Consider the following 15244-nt stretch of genomic DNA (forward strand, 5'->3'; position numbering starts at 1 on the left):
TGAATTTTTGCTTATCGGAGTATTTGTGAAGATTTAACAAGATGCTCATTTCCTTCCCTGTGAGTGTCTATTGCTGTTTAGAAATCCTGAAGAAAAGGCAAAGACTGTTCTGATTGAGTTGGGAAGTGGGTAGGAAGTCTATTGACTCGCTTGGTTAATCAGAAAGACTCCTTTTAGTGAATGGGATTAGAGTTTTGACTGAAAAAAAAAAAAGCTGCTGGATGGAGTGGCTCACGCCTGTAATCCCAACACTCTGGGAGGCCAAGGCAGGCAGATTACTGAGGTCAGGAGTTCGAGACCAGCCTGGCCAATTGGTGAAACCCAATCTCTACAAAATATTCAAAAATTAGCCAGGCGTGGTGGTGCGTGTCTGCAGTCTTAGCTACTTGGGGGACTGAGGCATGAGAATTGCTTGAACCTGGGAGGCAGAGGTTGCAGTGAACCAAGATTGTACCACTGCACTCCAGCCTGGACAACAGAGCAAGACCCTGTCTCAAAAAAAAAAAGGAAGGAAGGAAGGAAAGAAAGAAGCTAAAGAAAAATTGTTCTATCAAAACAGAATAAAAGAGGATAACAATTTAGTCAAGGAATGTGTTGGTGTCTGTATCATATAGATCCTTATCTTGCAATCCATGTTATAGAATCCAAAAAACTCAGCCTCTGAGGGGGACCAAGGAGCTCTGTAGCTTATTGTAGAAGCCGTTCTATAGACAACATCTCCCAAAAAGGGGTCATCTGACCTCTACTGGAATACTTCTAGGATGGCCAATTCACTGTTGCATGAGGCTGATGATTTTGCTTTTGATAACTTGAGCTCTTCCTAAGGTTTGCCCCCAAATTCTTCCTGCAGCTGACTTCCACCAGCCTCTGACAAAGCACATTTTCCCATCTCTTCTCTCTGTGACTTGGCAGCGATTAGATTTTAATGGTTATCTACTGAGCAGAGTACTTTACAGTTCTTGGTAATAGCCCCTTATTCGGGAAAATCAATACCAGAAATAGTTGAAGCTTTAAAAAAATTCACCAGACATCTATCTGAGGTGGTTTAATAGCATGACATTTGTGATTCCCACCACAGTCTGCAATGCAGTGGTGAGCACTGGCACTGATAACGGTGATGATATATTCCATAGCTAAAATATATTTCTTAGTATCACATCTCAAGTCCAGTTCATTTTGTCAACATTATTGAGCATCTTACTAGGCTGTGGAAGGCACTAAATCCAACATAAACCTGCAAGCTGGTTTTCTCTTTCAACTCCTATTATCATTGTTTAGAACCACATTCATGAGATGTGATGTAAAATAACATGATTGATGCTCTTAACAAAGCCATGAATGGGATGGGGTGGAGGGAGGCAGCATAAATGTACGCTAGAAAATGTTGATGCAAGGCTGGGATGAGGATGAGGAGAGTGAGGGACCTGGGACACAAAGTCTAAGGATCCTGTCCACCTAGTCCCTGCTCCTGTCTTCAAGGCCTCTTCTAGGTCTGGCATTTTGTGACCCAGTGCATACACATGAAGTGTGTGGTCTTCAAAGTCACCACCTGGGAAAACTTCACTTTCAAACAATGCTTCTATTGTTCAAACTTTAGAACAATGTTCAAGGTGCTTGAGAATTACCTTCAGAGCCTGCATTGCATTTTTAAATTTCCACATGTCTTTGGGGGAATGATAAATCTTCATCCTTTGGAGGTAGATTTGATTTTCAGAAACAGACACAAACCATCTGTGGCCAAATCTAGGGATTAATATGGAGTAGACAAGCCACATAACTCTATGTGAAGTCAAAAGTAGATTTTCACTTGTGTGTTGTAAATTAGCCTTGAAGGTAATCTTGACGGAGGGGGCTGCAGAATGTGTTTTGAGCTACAACTTTCCAGATTGGTACATATGCTCTGAAGGCATCCACTCCAAAGCCATTACTTGCTCTATTATGAGAGTTTGGGCATGTTTATTCTTTTTTTTTTTTTTTTTGGAGATGGAGTCTCGCTCTGTCACCCAGGTTGAAGTGCAATGGCACCATCTCGGCTCACTGCAACCTCCGCCTCCTGGGTTCAAATGATTCTCCTGCCTCAGCCTCCCGAGTAGCTGGGATTACAGGCGTGTGCCATCACACTTGGCTAATTTTTGTATTTTTAGTAGAGATGGGGTCTCACCGTGTTGGCCAGGCTGGTCTCAAACTCCTGACCTCAGGTGATCTGCCTGCCTTAACCTCCCAAAGTGCTAGGATTACAGGCGTCAGCCACCGCGCCCTGCCTGGAGTGCTTATTCTAAAAGTCACTTTGATTACTTTCTAGTCAAACTCTGTATTATTGAGTTAGAGTAAATAGAAACCATTTAACTTATCTTCAGTCCTTCTTCTTAAAGGTTGTAAGTGTGGAGAAATTACATAATACTAATATATTACAAAATACTAACGTATTTGCTTTATGATTAAGAGTTGACCCTTAAGAGAAATTGAACGGAACCAAGACATCATAAGTCCTCTTTTAATCTCTCAAACATCTCAATTTCTCTTCAGGTTTGATTGAAATGTTTCATGTTGGGCACATCCAAAGATTCCTTGGTGAGTTATCTCAGTCAAAGCAGGAAAGAGGGACCTTCCGATATTCCTACTGCTGATCTGGAAAATCTTAGCTAGCAGAGAAATGAAGAAAGAACTGAAGGCCCTGCAATCCAACCAGTAAGCATCTTCAGACAGTTCCAAGAACTCAGACTCGTTGACTTCTACTGTGGTCATGTGTTGGGCCAAAGTCTGAAAAACAGAACATCTGAGCTCCATGCCTGAAGACCATCCCAATCAATATTGTACTCACTCTTTTTTTTTTTTTTTTTTGAAACAGAGCATCACTCTGTTGCCCAGGCTAGAGTGTAGTGACACAGTCTCGACTCATTGCATCCCCCTCCTGGGTTCAAGCAATTCTCCTGCCTCAACCTCTCGTAAAGCTGGGATTATAGTCACGTGCCACCATGCCCAGCTAATCTTTTTGCGTTTTTACTAGGGACAGGGTTTCACCAGGTTAACCAGGTTGGTCTCAAACTCCTGACTTCAAGTGATGTGCTACCTCTGCCTCCCAAAGTGCTGGGATTACAGGAGTAAGCCACCGTGCCCGGCCAGCACTGGGCACTTAATCTCCCCAGATATCTACTTACCCATTTGCAAGTCCCTGCCCCAGACAGTAAGCTGCTTCTCCAGCTTCCCAGATAGCTTTTATTCCTTGTGAGAAACCAGCAGTTTCAGATGTCATTCCTGAAATTCAGTCTGAGCTTTTTCAGGCCTAAGACCTGTTGGCCACTTTCTGCTGACGTGGCCTTTGGGTAGAAGTAACCTTCAGCTGGGCTTCCCAGCCACTTGAGTTTGCAGGAAACTATTCTGTATAAGCCTTCGAAAAACGGCAAGCTTCAAAACTCTTACTAGTCTGTACGTTGGAGCCTTGGGGACATATTTACACACCCTGGAAATTAATTGTTTGATAGCAGAGTTATTGCTAATTGTTTTATGGTTTTGCAACTCTGTGTGGTGGTTTACAATTGGTTCTCAGCCAGGCCAGGAGCGGTGGCTCATGCCTGTAATCCCAGCACTTTGGGAGGCCGAGGCGGGGGGATCATGAGGTCAGGAGTTCAAGACCAGCCTGGCCAAGATGGTGAAACCCCGTCTCTACTAAAAATACAAAAATTAGCTGGATGTGGTGGCACTTGCCTATAATCCCAGCCACTCAGGAGGCTGAGGCAGGAGAACTGCTTGAACCCAGGAGGCAGAGTTTGCAGTGAGCCAAGATGGTGCCACTACACTCCAGCCTGGGCGACAGAGTGAGACTCTGTCTCAAATAAAAGGAAAAAAAATTGGTTCTCATCTGAGACCAAAGAAACATGTGCCTTCAGGATATATTGAAACAAGAAATTATCTTTGAATGGGTGGAGTGATAGAGGGAAAGTCCAAAGGTTTATTATGCTTGAAAGCTAAAGAGGAGGGGAGTAAACACCTCCTATGAGCTGGGCACAGTCATGCTGTCAAGTGATGCTCTGCGTTATTCTATTTGATCCACTGGTCTAAGAGGGTAGGGCCATCGACTTCTTTTTAGCAGTCCAGAAAGTAGAGACTCAGAGGAGTTACGAACTGTACCAACTCTGGCTGGGCACGGTGGCTCATGCCTATAATCCCGGCACTTTGGAAGGCCAAGGCAGGTGGATCACCTGAGGTCAAGAGTTCGAGACCATCCTGATAAACATGGTGAAACCCTATCTCTACTAAAAATACAAAAATTAGCTGGGCATGGTGGTGGGCACCTGTAATCCCAGCTGCTCAGGAGGCTGCAGCAGGAGAATCACTTGAACCCAGGAGGCAGAGGTTGCAGTAAGCTGAGGTCGCGCCATTGCACTCCAGCCTGGGCGACAGAGCGAGACTCTACCTCAAAAAAAAAAAAAAAAAAAAAAAAAAAAAAATTAGCCGGGCATTGTGGCACACACCTGTAATCCCAGCTACTTGGGAGCCTGAGCCAGAAGAATTGCTTGTACCTGGGGGGCGGAGGTTGCAGTGAGCTGTGATCACGCCATTGCACTCTAGCCTGGGCAGCAAAAGCAAAACTCCATCTCAAAAAAAAGAAAAAAGAAAAGAAAAGAAACTGCACCAAGTCACAGAACTAGTGAGTGGCAGAGCCACAACTTTTTAACCCAGAGTCCCAGTGAGGCTGGGAATTACAGGAGAAGTCAGAGAGGGAAAGAACTGGCTATCGAAGTGGACAAACGACGTAAGAAGTGTTTTGGAGGATAAAATCCTTGAAGAGAGAAGCTAAGGGAAGAATGTGGAAAGGAAGATGAGGCCCCAAATAACCCTGGTTCAGTCATTAATTCATTCAACAAACGTTTGCAATTCCAGCTGTTAAGTTTTCTTCAGAGTCTCAGCTGCCTAAACTCAGCCATGAAGAGCTATTTAAGATGCATGTCATCCTCAAAACCCATTTATCAGGTGTGTGTATCAGATTTCCCAGCTGGACTTAAACAGCTGCAGTTCTGACCTCTAACCCTTGACTTCTAGTAGCAGATTACCAGAATCCGTATCTCAGCTTGTATATTTCCTAGCTGGGAGACTTTGGGCAGGTCACTTGACCTCTCTGGGCCTTTGTTTCCTCATCTGTAAAAGGGGATAATAATGATAGTAACTACCTGGCACGCAGGGATCATTTATTGGACGTAAGTTGAGTTCTGTGGCCTATAGCCTAGGATGGAACCTGGTCTGTTTTCCCCTCACTAACCTATGGTATGAACTTCAGACGTTTCTAATGCAGACCCAGCCTGCTTCACTCTTCTTTTTTTGTTGTTTTAATAGAGACGGGGCCAGGCATAGTGGCTCACGCCTATAATCCTGACACTTCGGGAGGCCAAGGCACGAACTTAGGACTTCCAGATCAGCCTGGCCAACACAGTAAGACCCTCTCTCCCTCTAATTTTTGTTTGGTTGTTTGTTTTGAAGACAGGGTCTCACTCTGTTGCCCAGGCTGGAATGCAATATTTTTGGCTTGCACCAAACATAATCGTCGCTGACCGTGATGGGAGGAAAAAGGGGAGCACGTGCTGGCAATCCCTAAAGCCATGCAGAGCAGCAGCTGAACCCCACTGCTACATAGATCCTTTGACACATAAAGGCTGGATCTTGCGTCTCCTCATTTTGGGCTGGCAAGATGGGTGGACTCGACCCCAGAGATACATCCAGGAAACTCGGTGGAGAAAAAACTCTTCGGGAAATACAGCATCGCCCCTCTTCTGGGGGACCCCTGGGGTCTCCAGCCCCTGGTGTGTTCTCTCCTGTGCTGCCAGCAGGCATAGCCCCGAGTCTATGGGCCGCAAGCCCCTCTTTCTCTGCTGTGGATGTGGTCGACTGGGGTCCCATGAATGGGCTGCTCTCAATTTGCTTTGGTTTCCGGCCAAAAGATTCTCTGGGCTCAGGATGGAAATGTAGGTCTGCTCTGAGGTGTCCTGACTGGATTCTAAGCTTCATTTAGAATAAAAAATTTGATGAGTAAGTCAGGGACTTGGGAGCGTGTGCTGTCCCGTCTCCTACTGGGGCATTTTTGGACTCTGAATTGTGTCTCATTTTAATGCGATTGCTCCAAGGACCTTGACCTGGTCTGGCCTTTGCTCAGTCGTGTGGCTTCCATTGCCTCCAACACCCTTCTGCCTCCTCCTTGAGTAACCCCAACTCCCTGTCAAGCCTCAGCTTAGGGGCCACATTCTCCAGGAAGCCCCCATGACTTCCTCAAGACAAGAAGTTGCTTTGCCTGCTCTGGGGTTTCCTCTACCCCCAGTTTCCTCTCTTAGGTCACAGGACATCACAATGCACTTGCTTGTTTAATTGTCTGTTTCTTTTTAGATTGTAGCCCTCAAGGGCAGAGATTGGGTCTGACTTATTCACTCCTGTGGCCTTAGTGCCTAGGGTGTTGGGCTCATAGAAGGTGTCCAGTGAATGTTGAATAAATTAACAAATTGAGATCTAGGGCAGGGTGGGTCTTTGCGTCTACACAATAGAGATGATCTAGAATAATAAGAACTTTTGGAAGAAGGAAAACAAGCCAGGAGCAAGGCATGGTGGCATGTGCCTGTGGTCCCAGTTACTTGGGAGGCAGAGGTGTGAGGATTGCTTAAGCCCAGGAGTTTGAGGCTACAGTGAGCCATGACGGTACCACTGCACTCCAGCCTGGACAACATTGTGCTTTGCCATGCAGGCTGGAGCATAGTGGCACCATCACTTCTCACTGCAGCCTCAACCTCCTGGGCTCAAGTGATCCTCCCACCTCAGCCTCTCGAGTAACTGGGCCTACAGGCGTGCACCGCTACATCCAGCTAATTTTATTTTTTTGTAGAGGTGGGGTCTCACTATGTTGCCCAGACTGACCTCAAACTCCTTACATCAGAGGTTTTTTTTTGGTTGGTTTGGTTTTGTTTTTCTGAGACAGAGTTTTGCTCTTGTCGCCCAGGCTGGAGTGCAATGTCACAATCTCGGCTCCCTGCAACCTCTGCCTCCCAGGTTCAAGAGATTCTCCTGTCTCAGCCTCCCAAGTAGCTGGGATTACAGGTGTCCTCCCCCGTGCCTGGCTAAATTTTTGTGTGTTTACTAAAGTAGAGATGGGTTTTTGCCATGTTGGCCAGGCTAGTCTCGAACTCCTGACCTCAGGTGATCCACCCGCTTCAGCCTCCCGAAGTGCTGGGATTACAGGCGTGAGCCACTACATTTGGCCCTTGTTTGTTTGTTTTTAAGATGGAATCTCCTGTTGCCCAGGTTGGAGTGTAGTGGTGGGATCTTGGCTTACCACAACCTCCGCCTCCCACGTTCAAGTGATTCTCCTGCCTCAGCCTCACAAATAGCTGGGATTACAGGTGCCCAATACCACGCTCAGCTATATATAAAAAATAGCTGCATCCAAGCTAGCACCAGGGACCTCTTGCATCCAGAAATTCATGGATTTTCACCTTAGAGTTGCACCATCAATATGATGGGGGCTCTCTGGGTGTCTGCTCCTCTCATCTCCTTGTGTCTGATGGGGGACTCTTTCCCGAGAGAGGCAGAGGATTGGCCCCAGCTCATCATGCTATGCCAGACATAGACACGGGCTAAAGGGGATGGGCTCCATTCCCAATCCATTTGTGGTTGGCAAGGGGTGTACAGAAGAAAGCAAGATCGTAGGATGCCCCATGTGGTCCCGCAAGCAGGCAAGATCTGAGGTTGAGTGTGCCCAGGACACATGCCCAGGGCAGTCTGTGAGACCAGTCCTCTGCTACTCAGTTCCCCGCACCAGGACTCTGCTCAGAGGTGAAAGCCACAATTCGAAGTTCACTGGCGTGGTCCTCAGTCCTGCATCATGAACAGCAGAATGTAATATTTATTGCCCCCCTACAGACTGGGTGTGAAGATGAAAAAAAAGTAATAATTCTAAATCTCACACAAGGGCTTTGGAGATCAATGAGGTAATTTATATGAAATAGTTTGGGCTCGCTGGGAAACAAAGTATGGCATAAATTTTGGCTTTTTCACTGGATGGATCCTCATGCCAACAACTCACCCCAGTTGATGAAAAACGTGCTTGGCTGTGTAGACAGCAGGAATGTGCAGGCTGCTGTCTGAGTTCAGAATGGAATATTTTGGCCAGGCATGGACTTCCTCTAACCAAGATGCGGACAGTTGTCTCAAGACTTTCTCGGGCCGGGTGCAGTGGTTCACGCCTGTAATCCCAGCAGCTGGGGAGGCCAAGGCAGGCAGATCATCTTGAGGTCAGGAGTTCGAGACCAGCCTGGACAACATGGTGAAACCTCATCTTTAAAATACAAAATTATAAAATTACAAAAAATTATTAAAAATACAAAAATTAGCCAGGCGTGGTGCGTGCCTGCAAATCCCAGCACTTTGGGAGGCCAAGGCAGGCGGATCACTTGAGGTCAGCAGTTCAAGACCAGCCTGGTCAACATGGTAAAATCCTTGTCTCTACCAAAATTACAAAAATTAGCTGGGCATGGTGGCGGGTGCCTGTAATCTCAGCTACTTGGGAGGCTGAGACAGGAGAATCTTTTGAACCTGGGAGGCGGAGGTTGCAGTAAGTCAAGATCGTACCACTGCACTCCAGCCTGGGTGACAGACTGAGACCTTGTCTCAAAAAAAAAAAAAAAAAGACTTTTTATCACAGGGCAACATACAGATAAATAGGCACTGGGTGTTTGGGATTTGCAATAAAGGTGCAATAAAATAAATAATGCCTGGGACCACACCATCAAATCTTAACCTTATATTTATTTTATTTTATTATTTTAGAGAAGGAATCTCAAGGCTGCAGTGAGCCAAGATCATGCCACTGCACACCAGCCTAGGCAACAGAGTAAGACTGTGTCTGGAAAAAAAAAAAAATTAAAAAACAAAAAGAGAAGGAATCTCACTCTGTCACCCAGGCTGGAGTGCAGTGGTATGATCTCGGCTCACTGCAACCTCCGCCTCCCAGGTTCAAAAGATTCTCCTGTCTCAGCCTCCCAAGTAGCTGAGATTATAGGCACCCGCCACCATGCCCAGCTAATTTTTGTAATTTTGGTAGAGACAGGGATTTTACCATGTTGACCAGGCTGGTCTTGAACTGCTGACCTCAAGTGATCCGCCTGCCTTGGCCTCCCAAAGTGCTGGGATTACAGGCGTGAGCCACCACGCCCAGCTTCTTAACCATATTTTGATGGCTTCTGACTTAACTCTAGATCTTAAGGCTGTTTTTCTTGCAAATCCAAAGAGCACAAGTTACTTGAAACAATGGAAAAATGCTCAGTTTCCACCAGTGAATGAGTCCTAAAAAAACTCTTCGAAAGAGTCGTTTCTGCTCATGCCCATGCTTGCAATTTAGAGCTCACTTTCATCAGGCTTTTGCTCTTACCAGGCAAAGTGCTCCTGCTGAGGCCATCGTGATCTCTGTGTTCCCATAGTCAATGGCTGCTTCTCTTTCTTCATCTGACTCAAACTGTCAGCCACTTTGATACCACTGATCGCTCCCCTTGGCAACACTTTGTCCTCCTGGCTTCCAGAGCACCATGGCTACCGTTCTTTCTCCTCATTGCACAACTCTTGGGCGCTACGTGGGTTCACCAAGGTTTGACAAACTACAGCCTGCAGCCCAAATCCAGTAAAGCTTTACTGGAACAACCATATCCGTTCACTTCCATATTGTCTATGACTGCTTTTGAACTGTAATGGCAGCGCTGAGAGGTGGCAACAGAGACCACATGGTCCACAAAGCCAAAAATATTTACTATGTGGCCCTTTATGGGCCAACTTGCCAACCCGTGGCACAGACTCACTGGGGACCTGGTGTTTTCTCCTACCCCACTGACCACTCCTTGTGGTCTTCTTTGCTTCTCCTCATCTCCTTAATGTCTAAACCCGGAGTCCTTGAACTCTTCTCTTCTCCCTCTGTGCCTAGTCCCTGGGTGAGCACATCCAAACCAATAGACCAATATATCCAATAGACTTCTCAAACTTAGCCCAAACTGAACTCTTGTTTTCTTCTCTGCCAACCTAGTTCTTCCTGTGGTTTTGCTCATTTCAGTTAGTGGCAGCTCCATTCTTCTAGGTGCTCAGGCCAAATACACTAGAGTTATCAATGACTCTTTTCTCTCATACCCACAATTAAGACTCTAACAAATCCTGCTAGACCTACCTTCAAAATGCACCCCTCTCCCATTCACATCTCAGTCTTCCTACCCCCATTGTCACATTGAAACAGCCATCATCTTCTGCCTGGACTATTTCAGTAGCCTCTAATTGGTCTCTCTTTTCAGGCCCTTGATCCTTCCAACCTCTATTTCTCACAGCAGACTAAGCAAACCTTTCAAACAGAAGCCAACTATAGCCTTTCCGCGGCTTTCCAGCTCACTCCGGGTGAAAACCAGATATTTCCTGCATCCTCCTATTTGAACACCTCTTCACCCCTGCTTGCCACACTGGTCTCCTCATTACATGAACTCCACAAAAAGTCCCTGCCTCAGGGTCTCTGCTTTTGCTGTTCCTTCTGTCAGGAAACCTTTTTCCTCAGATATTTGCATGACTGCCTCATGTCTTTTTTATTTTTTATTTTTTGTATTTTTTAGTACAGACAGGGTTTTACCATGCAGGCCAGGCTGGGCTCGAACGCCTGACCTCAGGAGTTCTCTCTGCCTTGGCCTCCCAAAGTGCTGGGACTACAGGCGTGAGCCACCACGACTACAGGCATGAGCCACCACGCTCGGCCTTTTCTTTTCTTTTTTGAGATGGAGTCTCACTGTGTTGCCAGGCTGGAGTGCAGTGGTGCGATCTCGGCTCACTGCAACCTCCACCTCCTGGGTTCAAGCGATTCTCCTGCCTCAGTCTCCTGAGTAGCTGGGACTACAGGCCCACACCTTCATGCCCAGCTAATTTTTGTATTTTTAGTAGAGATGGAGTTTCACCATGTTGGCCAGGATGGTTTTGATTTCTTGACCTTGTGATCCGCCTCCCAAACTGCTGGAATTACAGGTGTGAGGCACTGCGCCCAGCCCTGCCTCAAGTCTTCTTAACAAGAGCCTCCCCAGATCACCCTAAATAAAACAGCAGCCTCCCCGACTCTCCCCACTCCCTTCTTAACACCATCTGATACACTCTGCATTGACTTCTGTGTGTGTTTAGTGTTCATCTTGCCATCTCAGTTATAAGCTCCATGAATGCAGACCTTTGTTTTGTTTACTGTATGTTCCCATTGCCTAAAACAGGGCTTGGTGCTCAGGAAATACTTTGTTTTGTTTTTTAGAGACAGAGTCTCACTATGTTGCCTGCCCAAGCTGGCCTCGAACTCCTGGGTTCAAGTGATCCTCCAGCTTCAAATCCTAAGTAGTTGGGACTACAGGTGTGCACCATTGTGCTCTCAGTAAATATTTAAATATCTTTCCCGCCTTACAATTCTATGAACCTTGTTTTAAGTTAAGGACATGAATCCGTGGCCAGGCGCAGTGGCTCATTCCTGTAATTACAACACTTTAGGAGGCTCAGGTGGGTGGATCACATGAGGCCAGGAGTTCGAGACCAGACTGGGAAACATGACGAAACCCTATCTCTACAAAAAGTACCAAAATTAGTTCGGGTGGTGGTGCACACCTGTAGTCTCAGCTACTCGGGAGACCGAGGCAGGAGAATCGCTTGGACCCAGGAGGCAGAGGTTACAGTGAGCTGAGATGGCGCCACCACACTTAGCTTAGGTGACAGAGCGAGGAGAATCTGTCTCAAAAAAAAAAAAAAAAATAAAATAAAATAAAAACAACAACAACTTAGGTTACGGCACTTGCACGAGGTCAAATTAGGGTGGGAGTGAGGCGGGAATTTGGAGTTTATACCTGAGGACTGTCCTCCAAATTCAGTGCTCATTCTGCAATTTTGTGTTGCTCTCAGCCTCTGTCAGTGGCTCTGAGGATTGTTTTGCAGAAAGGCAGTTGTTCCTGGGGGAAAAGGATTTTTAGGATGCATAGACAACTCATTGTGGATCTCTGTTTTTCTGTCACCTTTATATTCTTGCACCATCCACACTGGGGTTTGGGATACGTGTGTGTGTGTGTGAGTTCTCTAAGTTTGTCTTCCAGTATATTGAGTAGAACTCTCTCTGATTTTTCCTGAAACAAAATTTCCATTGATTTACATATTCATGAACTGTTTCCCCTCCCCAGTGACCTACACTATTGTTATGCTGGTCTGGGAATTCAGCAGTCTTTTGTGGATGACCAAATGTCTTGAATTTTAAGTTTCTGTGCCCATTTGCACTGCTAGCTAAGGATCTCCAAACAAATGCTTAAATGGAGCGGAATTGGTTCCAGGACTCCCTGAAGATACCAAAATCCTGCTCTGTTCTCTGGTATAAAATGGCATAGTATTTGCATGTAACCCATGCACTTTCTCTTGCATATTTTGTTTCTTTTAGAGATAGGGTCTTGTTCTGTCGCCCAGGCTAAGTGAGTGCAGTGGCACGATTACAGCTCACCGCAGCTTTCAACTCCTAGGTCCAAGCCATCCTCCTGCTTCCTGAGATGCTGGGATTACAGGCATGAGCCACCATGCCCCGCTACTCTGATATACTTTAAATCATCACTAGATTACCTATAATACCTAATACAATGTAAATACTATGTAAATCGTTTTTTTTTTTTTTTGAGACCGAGCATCCTTCTATCGCCCAGGCTGGAGTGCAATGGCACTGCAACCTCCACCCACCAGCGTTCAAGCAGTTCTCATGCCTCAGCCCTCAGCCTCCTGAGTAGCTGGACTATAGGTACGTGCCACCACGCCTGGCTAACTTTTTGTAATTTTAGTAGAGACAGGGTTTCGTCACGTTACCCAGGCTGATCTCCAACTCCTGACCTCAAGCGATCCACCCGCCTGGCCTCCCAAAGTGCTGGGATTACAGGCGTGAGCCACCGCACTCGGCCTAATGTAAATAGTTGTTATACTGCATTTTTAATTTGTATTATTTTAAATTGTCATATATATTTTTCTCCCAAATATTTTCCAGACGTTGTTGGTTGAATCTGAGGATGAACCTACGGATATGGAGGGCGGTTGCAGTTTCTAGTTAAAAAAAGCTGTGGTAAATTCGAACTTTTTTTTTTTCTTTTTTGAGGCAGAGTCTTGCACTGTGGCCTGGGAGTGCAGTGGCGCGATCCCAGTTCACTCAACCTCTGCTTTCCGGGTTCAAGCAATTCTCCTGCCTTAGCTTCCTGAGTAACTGAGATTACAGGCGCCTGCCACCATGCCCAGTGAATTTTTTGTATTTTTAGTAGAGACGGGGTTTCACCATGTTGGCCAGGCTGGTCTCGAACTCCTGACCTCGTGATTGGCCCGCCTTGGCCTCCCAAAATTCTGGGATTATAGGCGTGAGCCACTGTGCCTGGCCTGAACCATTTCTTTGTAGAAAACAATTGCTAATTGATTTTCTTTCTAAATTTAAGGCCTTCCTCCTTCCTTCTTTCTTTTCTTTCTTCCTTCCTACTCTGGCTTCCAGAACTGCAAGAGATCTTGTTTTGCAGCATATTTTTTCTCCCACTTTCTACATGATAGTAGAAAAAGCCTCTTTAAAGGTCAGGCGCAGTGGCTCACAGCTGTAATCTCAGCACTTTGGGAGCCAAGACAGGCAGATCATGAGGTCAAGAGATTGAGACCATCCTGGTCAACATGATGAAACCCCGTCTCTACTAAAAGTACAAAAAATAAAATAAAATAAAATAAAATAAAAAAGCTGGGCGTGGTGGTGCACATCGGTAGTCCCAGCTACTTGGGAGGCTGAGGCAGGAGAATCGCTTGAACCCGGGAGGCGGAGGTTGTAGTGAGCTGAGATGGTGCCACTGCACTCTAGCCTGGCAACAGAGCGAGACTTCATCTCAAATAAAAAGAAAAAAAGAAAAAGCCTCTTTATTCGCACCTTATTTTTATTTTATTTTTGAAACAGGCTCTTGCTCTGTTGCCCAGGCTAGAGTGTAGTGGCACACACATGGCTCACTGCCGCCTCAACCTCCTGGGCTCAACTGAGCCTCCCACCTCAGACGTACGCCACCATGCCCAGCTAACATTCTACTTATTTTTTTTCCATAGAGACGAGGTTTTACCATGTTGCCCAGGCTAGTCTCAAACTCCTGGGCTCAAGAGATCCTCCCACCTAGGCCACCCAAAGCATTGGGATTATAGGACATGGGCCACGACACCCTGCAGATAAATCTTCTTTAGTGTGGCCTGAGAGGAAGAGGCACTGTGCTACCTGAGAGGTGAGAGGGGCTGCTTGTGTAGGCACCAAACAGCCGGGCTACAGCCATCAGCGCGGCTCTGTCCTGGCCTCCCGTCTCCGCTGCTGATCCTGCAGTGAGTGCCTGTGCAGAAAGCTCAGTGGCCTTCTTTAATCCCCACACTCTCATCCAGGAAACTCCTTCCCCTTCCTTCCAGACCACTTGAGTCTTGTGCTCGCTGCAGGGTCAATGCTGTCGCCCCTGGTGGTCAGGTTTGATGTCAGCCTGTCTGTCCCTCATGTCTTCCCACTCTGGGGGCCTGTGGCAGCGGGTCTAACACTTGAGGATGCTGCCTGCGAAGGCGCGTTGCCCTTTCAGCCCTGGCACCGCCGCCAGGCGGGCACACCCCAGCCACCCTGCACAAACAGGCTGTCATGGTGAAATTTTGCTCTGGGCATTTGGGTTTAATCCTTTGACCTTGCCAGCTTCACATTCTCCCAGCCTGCAAGGTTTGGTTTAGTTTTTAATCCGATTGTAAAGTGTTTGGCTTCTTTGGAGAGTCACAGAGATCACAAGGATCATGTGACAGCAAGAGATTAAAGCACCATCCAGCCCCTGATGCAGAGCTTCCTCATCTGCTTTCTTGTTGCTGGTTGTTCCTTTCTTCATTTCAGAGACAGAGTGGATGATTCAGAGGCGGATGTTTATTACCCAGTCCTTAGAGTTTTTCAGACTCTTTCTTCCTCTCCTGCTCCCCCTTTCCCTGCAGGTTTATCCTGCAGACGTTTTCTCTGACATTCACATGATAGAGTGCCCTCCAGCCCTCCCCACCCCCAGTCAGGCCTGGATCCGAGTCCTGGCGGTGCCACATTGCTGCTGCATGACTCTGGGCAAGGTGACCTCCAAGCACCGGCATCTGAAGATGGCGACTGGGAGTCACACCACCACTTCAGAAGGTCTAGAGGATTCAGTGAGACCATGGTCACCCATCACACAGCCCGGGTCAT

The 15244-nt window shown here is 46.7% G+C and overlaps 1 long non-coding RNA gene and 1 pseudogene across 1 annotated transcript in view; one reads left to right on the forward strand and one right to left on the reverse strand.

Moving 5' to 3' along the window:
• Nucleotides 1–3408, reverse strand: part of LOC144341133 (uncharacterized) — a 35677-nt gene extending 32269 nt beyond the window's left edge. Inside the window, exon 1 of the long non-coding RNA XR_013417799.1 lies at nucleotides 3159–3408. This is a non-coding gene — a long non-coding RNA (uncharacterized LOC144341133). The remainder of the gene's footprint in view (nucleotides 1–3158) is intronic.
• A 4211-nt stretch (nucleotides 3409–7619) lies between these two features.
• The window catches only part of LOC100428989 (S-phase kinase-associated protein 1-like), a 49756-nt pseudogene continuing 42131 nt past the window's right edge, over nucleotides 7620–15244 (forward strand).

This window comes from Macaca mulatta, chromosome 5 (assembly GCF_049350105.2).
Source record: "Macaca mulatta isolate MMU2019108-1 chromosome 5, T2T-MMU8v2.0, whole genome shotgun sequence".
Lineage (NCBI taxonomy): Eukaryota > Metazoa > Chordata > Mammalia > Primates > Cercopithecidae > Macaca > Macaca mulatta.